This window comes from Lepisosteus oculatus, chromosome 14 (genome assembly GCF_040954835.1).
Source record: "Lepisosteus oculatus isolate fLepOcu1 chromosome 14, fLepOcu1.hap2, whole genome shotgun sequence".
In the NCBI taxonomy this organism is placed as follows: domain Eukaryota; kingdom Metazoa; phylum Chordata; class Actinopteri; order Semionotiformes; family Lepisosteidae; genus Lepisosteus; species Lepisosteus oculatus.
The window spans coordinates 7551557-7567298 of record NC_090709.1 but is presented as its reverse complement, the minus strand read 5'-3'; the positions used below and the strand labels follow the sequence as shown (position 1 = coordinate 7567298).

Genomic DNA, 15742 nt, shown 5'->3' with positions numbered 1-15742 from the left:
CTGTGGTCATTAAAAATCCCAGGTCGTCTCTTGAAAGAGTAGGGGTGTAACCCCGGCATCCTGGCCAAATTTCCCATTGACCCTTACCAGTCATGGCCTCCTAATAATCCCCATCTCTGAACTGACTTCATCCCTCTGCTCTCCTCCCCACTAATAGCTGATGTGTGGTGAGCGTTCTGGCGCACTATGGCTGCAGTTGCATCATCCAGGTGGGGCTACACATTGGTGGTGGTGGAGGGGAGTCCCCATTACCTGTAAAGGGCTTTGAGTGGAGTGTCCAGAAAAGCACTATATAAGTTTAAACAATAATAATTATAATTATTATTATTATTATTATTATTATGTAAAATGCAATAAAAATATCATGTTTGAATAATGTAAAAACTGATAAAGCTAATGCTTTTTTCAGGGCTATATCTACTTTTTTAAAAAAAGAGAAGTCTGTCGCGATTGTGAAATTTGGAGAACATGCACCAGCGGGTGCCTTCACATCTCCAGCTTCAGTCTCGCCTGTAGCTGCAAGAAGGTTAAAAGCGCACAAGTGATCTGTCTTTGGTCAAAGGAATTGCTGGAGCAGTAGGATACAGAACAGTATCTAGCAGCTGTAGACGATGTTCGGAGAAGAGATAATTCTGTTTTCAGCACAGGGAGTGAGAATGAGCTCAGTCCGGCTCCCAGCAGAATCCATCCTGGTTTGGTTACTGTTAGACTGTGCATCTGAGGCTCTTTGGATCGCAACGTGAAAAAAAAAAAATGTTCACATCGTGTGACTTCCACGAGAGGAAGGGAAGATATCATTTTTAAAAATATCAGGACTGAAGATTTGGATCCGGGACCTCATACTTATCAAATTATTAAAATAATAGTTATTAAAATATCAGATTGTGTTTCTGCAACATTTTGTGCACAGTACGCCATCTTTATCTAAAAATAAAACAACAGTCACAACGAGGCCTTTACACGCAGTCTGGGGTATTTTTCCCTTTTATATTTTTGCCACTTTATATCGAACCTGTTATACTCCCAAAAGTGCACAGTAGATTGTACTTAATAAAAATGTACAATTCACCGCTGGTATAAACAGATGTGTGCCGTGTCTGCCTTTGTAAGCATTTGTTTAAAAAATAAGTCCACAATACGATAAAAACACAGAAAGCACAAACTTAATAATACAACAATACAAAATCAATACCAAATCATAAAGCCAATTAAGTAGCTATCCTTTGAAAACAGAGAACACCTTTATATCTACAAAAAACTTGACATTTGTATGTATTTTTTAATTAAAAACAGACAGTGTAGTCCCTTAATTCAAAGATCAGATCTTGACCAAAACAAGACAATCAGACGTGAGGTGAATTCAGAACAGGAGCCTCTGCTTCGTCGTTTATTGAGCTTTTGTTCAACGTCTGAATGAAACAGATTCACTATTTTAACTCTTTGATTAAACAAAGTACACAAAAGGTGCCATCCTTTGAGCCGGAATTGAACCAGCAACCTAAGGATTCCCTGCTATTACCCACTACAGTCCTACACTTTACTAACTGATCTATCAAAGGGATATCAGGATGTCAGGAGCTGCTCTCCGTCACATACTGCCCAATGTAGTGAAATGTTCTGGGTGATTTAAATCCCAGATTGACATAGTTTCCAACTCGTTTCCTTTTTTTTAATTTGAATTTAAGCCGCGAACCAGCATTCTCTGTATAAACTTGCAGGGATATTAAAAAATGTTTGATGGGGTATCAATTATTCGGAAATGGACTCCTTTTTTTTCTTGGGGGATCATATTAAACATTTCATTTGGATCTACAAGAGGATCACCATGAGGAACAAAACTAAGTTTCATTCTGTGTTTATTAGAATCTGTATCACAGCTAATGCATGTAAAGCCTTTAGTATGCGACAGTGAGAGTTCAGTTATGCCGGAGAACTGAAATTTAGTAAATCCATATTTAAATAGATTGCAAATCTTCAAAGTGTTTTGTCACTGCAAATATTATTACAAGGGGTTTACCAGCTGCCGCACGTGCTTGTTTTGGGATTATTTCCAATAAGTATCCCATTAGTAGTTGTGTGTCCTTACTGGTATCTTTTAAACATTCGATTATATACAAACGGGACAGAGACAAAGTAATAATCCCATTTTAAGGTGTCTTGCATTTTAATTTACTGAACAGATAAATTGAAATGCTCTGATTCAGAGCCCCTGCAGTTCGTGCTAATTAGAACCACAACAATGCTCCTGAGTCCTGGGCACTACACTGAGCACACGTTCAGCTGGGCTCTGACTTTGTTAAGCACGACTTCTTGTTGCAGTTGAGCTCAGAGCTAGATATGATCTCCATATTCTACCGCAATAAGTAGTCTGAAACTTAGTAAATAGTACACAGTTTTTAACTGAAGTCAGGTTGTTAAAAAATTAAACCAGCACCCTGTCACCGAAACTTACCCCGGTCTTCCGCTCGACAAGCGAGGGTACTCAACACTGTACTAACAAGGAGCGGTTGTCCGCAGTTGAGCGTGAGCTCTGATTACTGTCAGCAGACATTTCTTCATTTCCAATGACGTTTTCTTCTGCTCTCAGCTTTTTACCGGTCATAAATGCTCAAGAAGTAATTCATTTGAGTTTGAAGTCTGTCTCTGTTACCTTCGGTCCTGATAAAGAAAAGCCGTGCGTGGGAGACTCCCTCTCTGAAGAAGTTTGCCGTCACCCTGCAAGAAAAGAGAGCCATCATTCACCGAAACAGCCACTAAGACAAATAACATTAAACACGTGAAATGCGAGATGTTGTGGAAATGTTTTCTACTTAGAGATTCTGTCGTTTCTACTCTAACGAGAGAGGCTCTTTGTCGGAAGTAAGATTTGAACAAACGTCTCCAGGGGAAACTGCGACCTCAATGCAACGCCTTAGACCACCAGGCAGCCTGTCTGTGGCTCTTATATTGCATTATATGTTTTATTTATTTCTACTTGTTGATAGGAAAAAAAGTGAAATCGTGTAATTTGGGAAATGTATTTTTTTCATGGGGAAAACTAGCCTGAGCAAATGTAAAGTTAAGAGCAGCGCTCAATAAAAACCATCAAAGCCGAAAGCGCTTCTTATGCGGATCAGTATATTCCGATGCCGGTGGTTCTGCAGAAGAAATAAGAAAAGCCGAACTCAAAGCACTGTGTTGCCATTACGGGTACTTTGGCTGCAGCTGCTTTAAGATCTACTCAGCGGGCACAGAAAGTTGTATGAGGTCAGACAGGTTTGCGCTGTCTAAATAACAGTGTGCAAATTTAAACTTATTTAAATAAGATTATTTACAATGTAATACATGCTCCAAAAGCATTAATACTGCACTGGCTGCTATTTGAAACGCCTTTAGAAATGACGCGTAATAGAGATTGATGCAGCTGGCTTTTATGCTTCACAATACATTGCAATCAGGAAAATAAACCAATTAGAAATATGCAATACAACGTCTTTGAGTTCGGCTATTCTTATTTCTTCTGCAGAACAACTGGTATGGGAATGTACTGATCTGCATAATTCGTGCTTTCGGTTTCTGATCGTTTTTATTGAGCGCTGCTCTGAACTTTACATTTGCTTGTGCTAGTTTTCTACATGAAAAAAAAGAGATTTCCCTAATTACATGATTTCACTTTTTTTCTTATCAACGAGTAGAAATAAATAAATAAATTACATATAATTCAATATAAAAGCCACAGGCGAGTTGGCTGGGGGTCTAAGGCGTTGCGTTCAGGTCACAGTTTCCCCTCGGGTTTTTTGTTCGAATCCCACTTCTGAAAAAAAGGTTTTCTCGTTTTTCTCTGTGAAAAGACAATCAAGTTCTTAACAAATTTCATATATTAGACTTCCGCAATACGTTCTGGCTTTAACAGGAAACTGTGCGCTTCCACAGAAAGAGTAACAAGAGGAGACGTTTCCATGTTACTTGTAGACTTAGATAAAGGAACGTGGCGGTGAATGAAAGAGGCACAGACGGGATTCGGACCCTCGATCTTCGGTTTACGAGACCGACGCCTTACCACTTGGCCACCGTGCCGTTGCTGGGAGCTGGGTCAGCTTACTATATGTTGAATCAACCCTAGTAATTTTACTGTTGTAATAGAGGAACAAGAGGCGCAGTCGGTAGAGCTTGCGACCCTTAAGTTCAAAATTGTTGATTCATGGGTTGTTTGTGTCCTTTCTGATCCCTCTAATCTTTTAGTAGGACAGTGCAAGCAGGACGTGATAGGGTACAGTGACTCCCAATGTCATATGAGCTTTGTGTAATTTAGCTTTCTTAACGCTATGGGGCTCGATTCAAATATCGCTGTGAAAGGTTTTTTCTAGATTGAGGGTGATCTGCTCCCGAGTAATTATAAACACCTGAGCGTTTACTGTTTACTGTTGTGTTACTGTGATAAAGGAACACCGCACTTTATCAAAATACTGCTGCTTCCTAATTTTACATAATGGTATTTAGACCGGGGAGAGTGACTGCATTCCAAGAGGCTAAAAGTTGATTTCACAAAGCCCCCATTTAATAAAATACATTAGAAACCGCAAGGAAAACAGTATGTTTTAATAAGTCTTCTCCTGGTTTTATATTATTATAGTCTTTCACATTTGAATGCATACCTTACCAAAAATCTTACCTAGATTACAGGCAACACAAACAGTTCTTAATGCACAAAGTCTATTTATAGTTGACTTTCTGCTAATCACATCTAATAGTTCATGAATCTTCCTGCCAATCATGTGTCTGCTAAGCAGTTTCTCCATTTTCCTCCTCCTGTCATTGTCAGCAAGCACATCAAGATGGGAAAATGTAACAGGGAAAAAGAGTAGCTGGTAGGAGTGGGATTTGAACCAAAACCTCGATCTAGAGACAAGAATACCCATGAGAGCTAGAAAAACAGAAGTCCTTAATCAGGGTGCGTTAGAACACTCAACCATCCTGACAAGCAACTGGTAGGAGTGGGATTTGAACCCACACCTCGATCTGGAGACAAGAATACCCGTGAGAGCTAGAAAAACACAAGTCTTTGATCATGGTGCTTTGGTGGTGGTGGAGGGGAGTCCCCATTACCTGTAAAGCGCTTTGAATGGTGCTTTAGAACACTCAACCATCCTGACAAGTGATGGATGAATGGAGGTGTATTGAATACACCAGTAGTTCACCAACCTGAGTTGCTTTGCTGGAGAAGTGCCATGTTACATGTTGTAAACGTCAAACGTACAAACGTGTTGTACTTTCCAACCTTTGAGTAATATTTTCCAGAGCTAGGGCGCAGTTGTCTTCACAATCTGGATTATCTCAAAAGCAATGATGTCTGTGTAAAACAGATTTTATTTTCGGGAACCGACGTTGTATTGCATATTTCTAATTGATTTGTTTTCATTATTGTAATGTATAGTGGAGCATAAAAAAACATCTGCAAAAATCTCTATTACGCGTCTTTGGCATTTCAAATAGTAGCGAGAGCGAGGATCAAACCCCCCTCTTGGCGATAGTTGCCTCACGCTCTGAACAACCAAGTCCTGCTTATTCCCGCTGTGGGTCGTGGATGGTGTGTTTTGGTATTTACTCGAAATTACGGAGGATACATGGGACTGCATTTACCTGATAACATACCATGATCTCTAGTACCTAATGAACTTTGATAATTCAGCTTGCTTATCGCTTTGGGCTCAATTCAAAAGTTGCAGTGAAAGCAGGAGCTGAGCAGGATTCTGTTTAAATGGGGCCAGATCTGTTCACAAGCGGGGAAACACTTCAGCGTTTACTAATTGAAGACCACAATCCGCTAAAACACCCCTGTTTCTTAGACTAAAAGAAGCTAAAAGCATTTTTGAACATGGGTTATATTGTAAATACTGTTATTAAAAAGCTTATTCGCATACTGTCTGTTATTTAGACGGTGCAAAACAGGCTGCCCTTATAAAACTTTCTGTGCCCGTTTTGACCAAGGAGAAAGTATTTTCTGATGGAGCGCTATGCGAAAAGATTTAATTAGCTTTACCCCTGCCAATGATTCAGCATGAAGAAGTAAAAGTTTCAAAGCGAAAGGCAGCTCGCTAACACAGCCAATATTAAATGTACTTGCCGGCACACTATCACGTGCATTGGCTCAGAAGTGATCTCGGCAATGTTCCCAAAGTAAAGCTGAAAGTGCCAAAGAGCATTTCTGTTGAGAAAACTGCCTTGATGTTAAGCTTAGAAAGCCTGTCTTTTAGATGTTCTATCTCTAAACACCTTGTGCAGCCTCCCAACAGACTAACAAATATTTTTTTTGAGAAATGGGCACACACCCGGAAGACAATAACGTTTATCTACATTCGAGTATGTGAATAACAATTTAACAGAAAAAAGTTTGTAAATGAGATTTTGCAAAAATTCAATAAATCGTCTATAAACAGTAAGAAATTATTAAGAAAGTAAGATATTGTTTTATTTTATAAACTTTAAGACAATGAAGAGAGTTTACAGGTCATCCTTCGCTTTTGCTCTTTCAACTTAAGCGTTCAGGATCCAAGCCCATGTGCGGATGGTTGTATTTCTTAAAGTAACTTGTAATCATCAAAAGTTGTTGTGTAGTCCTTCAGTTCTTTCTCGAGTTGTACCATGGATATTTTATACGATCAATACTTTTCATGATCATTTGCATTTTCCGTTTCAAACGGAAAAAGTTCAAAGTGTCCTTATAACTGTGCTCCACATCTACACGAGAGCGCTTGTAAGAGTACAGGACATACAATGAGGAGTTTGTGCAGCTTTCAGCTTAGTGCGGAGTCCAGAGGAAGGACTCACTCGCTGAATGATCTCTCAAGAAATTCAAAGGGTGTTTTCTGCAAAAGCCATGACAAGTGTGAAGAACAGAACAAAATGTTTTGGAGTTACATTTAAAACAGGAGAGAACACTGTAGCACTTCGAGTGTGTCTAAATTTAATTGTGTAAACCTAGCTGTCTATAAACACAGACAAGGAGTTCTCACACAACAGAAGATTGCGATGTGAGCACAGTAATATGAAACACTTGGAAATGCCAGGGATTGAACACAGGACCTCATACATGCAAAGCATGCACTCTACCATTGAGCTACATCCCCAACAGAACAGCTTGTGGAACTGACTTAGAGATGTGCAGATGCTCACTGACCACAATCCACCACTCACGAAGAATGTCTGCAGTTTCCCACTTTCGCGTTTCCTCTAATACAGAGTAAATTCATGGGAATGAAGAAATAAGGAAGGAAAAATAGTCACATCTAAGCTTCCAGAGACCGGTTAAAAATGAATCAGTTATTTTTGTATCCAGTCACATGGACGACGGCCCAGTGGGCAAAAGACGTGTAATATACGTCTATTAAACGCATACCTTAGACGTCTAAATGTGGTCCGCAATTCGTCTAGAATGAAATTCTAATATATGTCTATTGTTATACGTCTATGATAAGGTGTTCATTATACATAAATGGTTGGAGTTCTATTATACGGATAAATTTAGAGCACTATTATACATATATGATTGGAGTTCAGGATAACTTTAGAGGACTATTATACGTATATGGTTAGAGGTCTATTATACGGATAACTTTAGAGGTCTATTATACGTATATGGTTAGAAGCCTATTATACGGATAATTTTAGAGGACTATTATACGTATATGGGTAGAGGCCTATTATACATTACAATACAGATTTTAAAATGTACAACTTCTATATTTCCAAGAAAAAAAATATTACAATGAAAGTTAAGACGATTTTTGTCCACCATTTGCAAACCCTGTCTAATTGTCCTAACAGTTAGAACCAGAAACCTATTATTTTCAGTGTCCAGATCTCCTGGCCCCCTGCCTTGCATATGCATTCTTCAAGTAACACATTGTGTGTTCCTTTATTTCTTTAAAGGTAGGGTGGGACTTCAGCACCGCAGCTAGGAGAAAATTATATAATATTACTACCCAAATAAATGATGATTAATATCTTCTTTAGTATAATCTCAAAAATGAACCACTAAGGTTAACTAAGCTCAAAGCTATAATAAACGTATAAAATTTGGCTTGCATCATAGCAGTTGAGCAATAAAGTCTGTCCTAATTAAAGAGTACCCAAAGTTTGAAAGTACAACATAGAATAAGAATAATTAGAGAAACGGCAAAACAATTTTGCGTCATCTTCCCCTTCACACTATTTTTATGTGCCATTTTTTGCTTATTAACGTACTATTTTAATCAAAATAATATTAAGTAAGATCTGTATGTATTCAGATAGTATTATTATTATTATTTATACTTACTCGTCAAAAGAGGATTGCTGAGATATTTGCGGATTTCTTCTACGATTGAAAAACGTGTCCAAAATGGTGACCAACGAATACTAGCAATGCATTGTGGTATATAACCGGAAAATATACCACAACGTATGCGTTTATTAATGTTGTCGATATTATGGTTGAAATTTAACATTGATAATACATCGCAGCTATGTGCCCCCTACTATGAGCTGATGTGCAATTTTAACGCATGCAGTTAGTAAGGAAACGGTCACTGTTGTAAGGTATTATATATAATGACATTATGGAATAGGATGGGGACAGGCCTGGTGTCACGAGGGGAGGGAGGAGTGTTGCCCCTTCAGTTTTGGGCAAAAGGATTTACTTAACTTGTAATAAAAAAATAGTTGTACTTTGTCAATGGCCAAACATTAATTTATTTACACGTGTAAAATAAATATAGTACATATAGTAATAAATATAGAAAATACAGTAATAAATATAGTAAATTAATTAATTACTACGTAAATAATTTACTTCGTACACTGTGCAGATGGCTGTATACTCCTAGTTGCAGCACCCACGATATATACAGTAAAAAGCCTCAGGCACTGTGTTAGATGTGTTTTCGACGTTATATATGCGTTTATTAATGTTGTCGATTTTACGGTTGCAATTAGATGTTGATAATACGTCGCAGCGACGTATACACAGATGCAGCCATTCAAAATGGGTGGTGTATTTCGTGGTATACCCCGGTGGGCGTGTCACATTAAAACGCAGTATCATGCAGTATCACGCAGTGTATCGCGTCATTTGAGGTCATGCTGGAACCTCTCATGTACAGCATTTGAGCTTGGACAAAAGTTGGACAAAAGTACACAACCTACCTTTATCAGAAATATTTATGCATCAAAGCCTTTACCGAAGATATTACTTATAGTATTAATAATGAATGACTTTGGACAAGCTGTAAACTCAAAGTATTATGCTGGTCCACATTCTTTCTAACCGTCATTTTAAACGAAAATACTTTTAGTTTTTTCTTTGACAAACACCACAGCATTTCGTGGATAATTTCTTAAGCACATTTGTACAAGCACTTGGAATCTGTCCAAGCCCTACTTTGTCAGGCATTTTCTTTTACTGCAACGGACATAAAAACTCCCTTGCTTTTAACAGAGCGTTTCATAATTTCTAACTACGAAAATTATTTAAACTGCAACACTTATCATTCAACCAGGGCTCAAAATATCACAAGGATCCTCAAGAGCACATCAAAGACTGTATTAAAAGATATTTGTATCAGATACATGAGAATCCAGGCTTTTTTTCTCAACACTTTCTTTTCCGTATACCAGATATTATGGAACTACTTCAGAAGGCTGTCAGCCAGTCAGATTCCAGGAATCAGTACTTTAAAGAAAATTCGATTTCTCCCTAAACATTTTAAGCATCGAAGTCTTTAACTAACATGTGAAATAGTGGCAGTTTTAAGCTTTTCTGCTAATATAATATGGAATTGCGTATCTAAAGAAATTAATAACGATATGATTATATTTGTGTACTGCGACAGGGCTGTGTAGGGCTGTTTCGCCTCACAATCAGACAAATGCAACATAAATTGGGCTGTGTAGTCTTCTAAGTATCTTAATAAACTTTCAGCATAGCTTTCTCCCCGTTTAGATTTATTTTTCTTGGGATCTTGGGATCAAACGTGGAAAGATTAGATTGTAATCGTTTTTATTTTTTAAATACATTTTAGAAAAGTGTAATCTATACTAAAAAGCTGTACACCACCTGCTATAAAGATACATATTGTAATACTTTCGGTCTCAGATAGGACGGACACAAGAACTCAGACTTGCAGAGTTAAAGCAAGTTAAAGCCTTGATTTTATATATCACCTTTAAAAGTGGCATCACCAAGCAATACAGATTACAAAGTAAATACCCAACACTGATTGCACCCATCTGTCATGTTAATAAAGACCTTTAAATTGAATTTAGTTTTATTACTTGTTTTTCAGGAAGTTAAAAAAAACACTTGAATTACTTATCCAGTCTCTCGAACTAAAATTATTTTTCAATCAATGCAACTAACATCGGGCAACGTGTTTTTTTTAATCCAACATTGACAGCCACATCTTAAATCTTGTCAGTCAGCTCTTTTTTCTCTATCTGAATTGTGGCGATTCAAACAACCTGGGATAACAAGTGGTCTCAAAGTCACCGAGCTCACAGAGCTTCAACAACAGATGACAATTTCCTTAGTCCTTCCTTAGTCTTCCTGAAATTGTCAGATTATGAGTGAACAAAAGCATTTTATTAAAAACACGTTTGTGTTTGTTTGGGAGCTATATTATGTATCATATGTAAGAAATAATGATGTGTTCCTGCTTACACATTGCACGACTTTAAAAGCTAGAAAAACAGGTTTCGATTCACATTATCTGGTGAGCCTTGTTTTGTCAAAGGAAAATTCTATTCTACTCTGAGAATGTAGGGGGAGGAAGAATGTCCCTTGTCTTTTTACTTACTCCAATACACCAATGCATTAGCATGTTAAAGCGATTTCATTGAGGAGCCTAGCTTTCTTAACTAGTAAGTACTGTACTTACTGGGTTTTGAAGGGGGGGAGGTGTCTTTTGCTGGAAATCTCGACCCCTTCTACTTTGAAAATACCTGTGAAACAGGTTTAATTCGTCACAGCCAGCACTCCTGCAGAGAGGGGGGTTGTACTTGCAGTGCATCGGTATAGATGGGAAAGCCAGAGCCGAGTCAAGTCTAGCCATGTGTGAGTCTAGTCTCACAGAGCTTCAACAGCAGATGACAACTTGTGAGTTTGATTAAGAATGAATAAAAACATTTCATTAATAACGCGTTTGCGTTTGTCTGGGTGCTGAAAAAGTAAAAAACAATTACTTTTTGACAATGAAGAACTGTGTGTGTGTCTCTCTCTCTGCTGGCGTTTGTAATCGTTTTTATTTTTAAATACATTTTAGCAAAGTAATGTACCATAAAAGTATTGTGAGACATATTTGGGTTAACATGTTCAGTGTTCAGTGTGTGGTAATTTGTTTGGTGCAAGTGAAGTTTTATTTAAAATCTGACCCAGGGAAAAGTGTGGTGTGGACGGCTGAGGAGAGAATGCAGGCTCGCGCTGTGTCCGTTATTCTTTTTGTCTTTTTGAGCCAGTGAAAGCTCTGTTGTCCTTCACATGAATGCCTGAATCATTGTACCGAACCCAGGATTTTACAGTATTTTTTTCTTTAAAATACCAATAACAGCAACATACAGCTTACATAATATGTTGATGTTCCAAAATTAATATAGTTTATGACCTTTATGACCTTTGTTATGCTCTTCGTTAATGTCTAAGCCGGAACACATCATTATATCTCATTTTGTATTTCTTTAAAAAAAAATCGTTTGCCCAGCCTAACAGTAATGTTGTTATTGTTTTTATCCTGTAAAGCGCTTTGAGGAGCCACCTTTAAAGGCGCCATATACAATAAAGTTCATTATTATTACTATTGTTAATTTGCTGGACAGAGAGGTGAACATTATTACGCAGAAGACAAAGATAGCGATTTACGTTGCATTGTGCATTGTGCTGCTATAATACAGTTTTAAATAATTAAAAGTCTAAACACTATCAGCTTTATTTATGGGTTTTAAATAAAGGCGATTTAAACGCGATTTAAATCAATATAAATGTTTATATTGCAATGCATAGGTGACTATTCATTGTTATTAAAATGACTTAAATTCGATCATGTTGTGATATTTAGAAATATAAATTTGTTTGGTGCGAGTGAAGTTTTATTTAATCTCTGACCCAGGGAAATGTTTTATTTTTTCAAAGATGTGATATATAGTATATTCGACGAATCACTGCCCACTGGGTGTGCGGACCTTTTGTTATTTACCTTGTGCAATCGTGTTTCATAAAATGTAATTGTATTATAGCATGAACCCCTGGCGATTATCTTGATACGTTATATGTGCTCTTGTTTGTATTGTATGTATTTTTGTTGTACAAATAAAAAGTAAAAAGCACAATTTTCCGGATGCAGCTGCTGTAAAAAAAATTACTCCAATACACCAATGAACAGACCCACTCACCTCTTAGTGTGCACAGTGCATGTCGCAGCGCTTCCTGCTTTCACTTCAATGCGCGTCCTGATGTACCCCGGTCTCCCGCGTGACAGGTGGGGATAATCACCACTATACTAACGAGGAAGACATCGCTCTCTCCGACCCCCGGCATCATATCCCGACCCAGCATGCTGGAAGCCGACGCGTGCTGTGATTCCTTTATGGAGCAGAAATGAAAACCGAGGAGCCGAGAGATCATTTCAGCATTTCGCATGTGAATGGAAAACACAAACGACCAACTTGGAATGACTTGCTTTTGACGCTTTTCAAAGCATTCTTTGTGCATCAAACAGACCCACTCACCTCTTAATGTGGAGGGATCTGCACAGTGCATGTTTCCTGCTTTCACTTCAATGCGCGTCCTGATATTGATTTTTTTTCGTGTGCCGTGAGGAGGCTCTGAAAGCGAGAGCAATGAAAAGGTGCACGGCGCTGTGAAAGAAACGGAGGTAAAGACGTCTCTATACATGGATGACGTCACCCTCCTCCTCTCTGACAATGCCTCAATTAGCATAGCACTGCAGTGTTGTGATCAGTTCTCTTTGGCTTCCTCTGCAAAAATTAACAAATCTAAGAGTGAGATTTTTTATCAGAACTGGAGGGAGCCAAAAGAAGGACATGATCTCAGGCTGCAAGAGAAGAGAATTAAGGTCCTGGGGGTGTATTTTGGAGAAGAGATAGGAACAGTAAATTGGCAGAACAATTTGCCAATCTTAAACAAAAAACTGATGCAATGGAAGGACCGAGACCTCACCATGACAGGGAAGGTGCTGGTCATCAAAGCCGAACTCTTGCCTGTCTTGAATTTTCTGGCTTCTACCTTCCCAATCCAACACCGTGTTGCGGCGGCGCTGAGGAGATTGATGTTTCAATTTCTATGGGGTGGGAAGCAGGAAAGACTCAGAAGGGAAATAATGTACAGGCCGCTACCCTCAGGGGGGAAGTCTGTCCCAGATATTGCTACGAAGCTACGAAGCAGAATATCTGTGGGAAATAGAGAGCATAGGTCAATATCTCAAGAAACTGTGAAAAACATTATCATGTTTAAGTAAAGAATGTGATTTGAACCAGAAAAAAAGAAATTGTTGCTATTTAACTGGTACCGTGTCAAAATGTAATGAGATGTGATCATATATACTGTTTTAAGTATGTATATTAATGTAAAGCTTTCTAATTTGTGATGTCCTGTATTTTTTTTGTGAAAAGAAAATAAAGTTCATAAAAATCGAAATCGGTTCACCCAGGGCGAGGCTCGGCCATTGCACTCCGGCTGTGCTGACCCCTGCGAATTCCCCAAATGTGGGAATCTCGACTGCATAATTTCTGGTAGTGGGGGACTGCGTTCGCGCTCTCCCCTGATGTGCTTGGTCCAATATCGGATACGGAAGAGTTACGGCACCATGAGCTGCGATACGATCCCAGTTCGAAGGGAGTCGATTCCACTGCTGGTTCTCGGTTTCTTTTAGTTAGAGGTCCGGAGAAGCATTTCAAGCTCGTTGCACTACTCCTTCCGGACATTCATTCCCTTTTCAAAGTCAGTCGTTTTGCTGTAGTCTGCATTATTTAGGCTGATTATCGAGGTTAGCCTTTATTTGGTCATGGGGGCCTCGGTACTGTATGCTAATTCTCAAGACAGTTTCACCCGTTTTCTGATTGCTAGGTTCTGTACCAGTGCAGACATGTCAAACAGTGAATGGCTGTACCTCTATTGTATCCCTGCTCAATTAATGAAATCAGTAATAAATGAATATATGTATAGTTATACGAAAAACAAGTGGTTTATCGACTCATCTTCATTTGCAGATTTAGAGGCAGATTCGATATTCGTTTTACAAATGGGTTTTTTTTTATATGGGTCACACTCATGCCATAGCAACAAAACATCTCTAGAAATGAGGCTATAGATCACCTTTCCATCCTCCAGGTTTTCTTCCCAAAGCCTAAGGCACCAACGGTGACCCCTGCTGGCCGAGAGAGCAAAAGCTTGGAGCACCTGGTATTCCCAGGAAGTCTCCCATGCAAGCACTAACCAGGCCTGACCCTACTTAGCTTCAGAGATCAGACACGTTCAGGGTGGTGTGGCCGCAGGCGAAAGTAATAGCACCTGACTCGCTACTTGAAGCTGTGTGTGGCTGGGGTTCCGTGCCCCCCGAGCTTGACTGAAGTATCGTTCGTGTGCAACTCTTTGGAAAGGAGCTGCTTTCCAAATTGCATTGCGTACCTGGATGTTGGCGAATGTGCTCCCTTGTGTTGGCTTGTCCCGCACTGGAGGAGAACAAACAAACTGCTCGGAGGAGCACAAGGCAAGTCTTCACAAGACAAAAACCTCCAGTGCACACATGTCAAACAGTGAATGGCTGTACCTCTATTGTATCCGTGCTCAATTTGGGTGGGCAAAACGAGAAAACGAGCGCGCCGTTTCCTACACATCTGCAGTCACCAATGCACATTCGCAGCATTTCCCGGGACGCAATTTGGCCTCATTTGCATAACACCAGACCGGCAGATCGCTACGCAAGCTCGCGTCGTGCACCTGCCATACACCGAACAAACACCGGAGCCTTTTCAGCAATTTCCAAAAAACGGGCCTGCTCGCCTGCCCACAAGGCTCCATCTCTTACCCGCTCTCCAGAGCCTGCTGTCTTCTGTGCTGTTCTCTCGGCACCGCTGCAGCGCACACAACTCCTGTAGCGCGGGGAGAAAGTTTCCACGCTCCGCCGCAGGGAAGGCTCGCTCCGTGCGCACACGTCCTTTCAATGCCAGTTCAACAAGTGCTCCGCATTAGCAGCGTCGGGGCTCCGGCGTGTCGCACCTCACCTCGCACAGCCCCCTCCTTGAATGTCTCGCGCTGGGCATGCCCCGCTCTTCTCCACCTCATCTTATCGCGTGTGACCACCGACAATGGCCACAATGTTGGACTGGTGTGCTTTATGTGCTGAAATAAACACGCGACAGCCCAGAAATGTTTTCAGAGTGCTGTGCACTGGAGGTTTTTGTCTTGTGAAGACTTGCCTTGTGCTCCTCCGTGCAGTTTGTTTGTTCTCCTCCAGTGCAGGACAAGCCAACACAAGGGAACACATTCGCCAACATCCAGGTACGCAATGCAATTTGGAAAGAGGCTCCTTTCCAAAGAGCTGCACACGAACGATCCTTCAGTCCAACTCGGGGGGCACAGAGCCCCAGCCACACACAGCTTCAAGTAGCGAGTTAGGCGCTATGGCTTTCGCTTGCGGCCACACCACCCTGAATGTGCCCAATCTCATCTGATCTTGGAAGCTAAGCAGGGTTGGGCCTGGTTAATACTTGGATG

The 15742-nt window shown here is 39.9% G+C and overlaps 3 non-coding genes across 3 annotated transcripts in view; 2 read left to right on the top strand and 1 right to left on the bottom strand.

The window, feature by feature from the left end:
* Positions 1-3984: 3984 nt before the first annotated feature.
* On the bottom strand, positions 3985-4056 carry trnat-cgu (transfer RNA threonine (anticodon CGU)). The gene has a single exon. It is a non-coding gene; the product is annotated as a tRNA-Thr (tRNA).
* A 9563-nt stretch (positions 4057-13619) lies between these two features.
* Positions 13620-13790, top strand: LOC138243553 (U1 spliceosomal RNA). The gene has a single exon (XR_011192208.1). It is a non-coding gene; the product is annotated as a U1 spliceosomal RNA (small nuclear RNA).
* A 1867-nt stretch (positions 13791-15657) lies between these two features.
* Positions 15658-15742, top strand: part of LOC138244357 (5S ribosomal RNA) — a 119-nt gene continuing 34 nt past the window's right edge. The window contains exon 1 of the ribosomal RNA XR_011192970.1: positions 15658-15742. This exon is cut by the window's right edge and continues 34 nt beyond it. This is a non-coding gene — a ribosomal RNA (5S ribosomal RNA).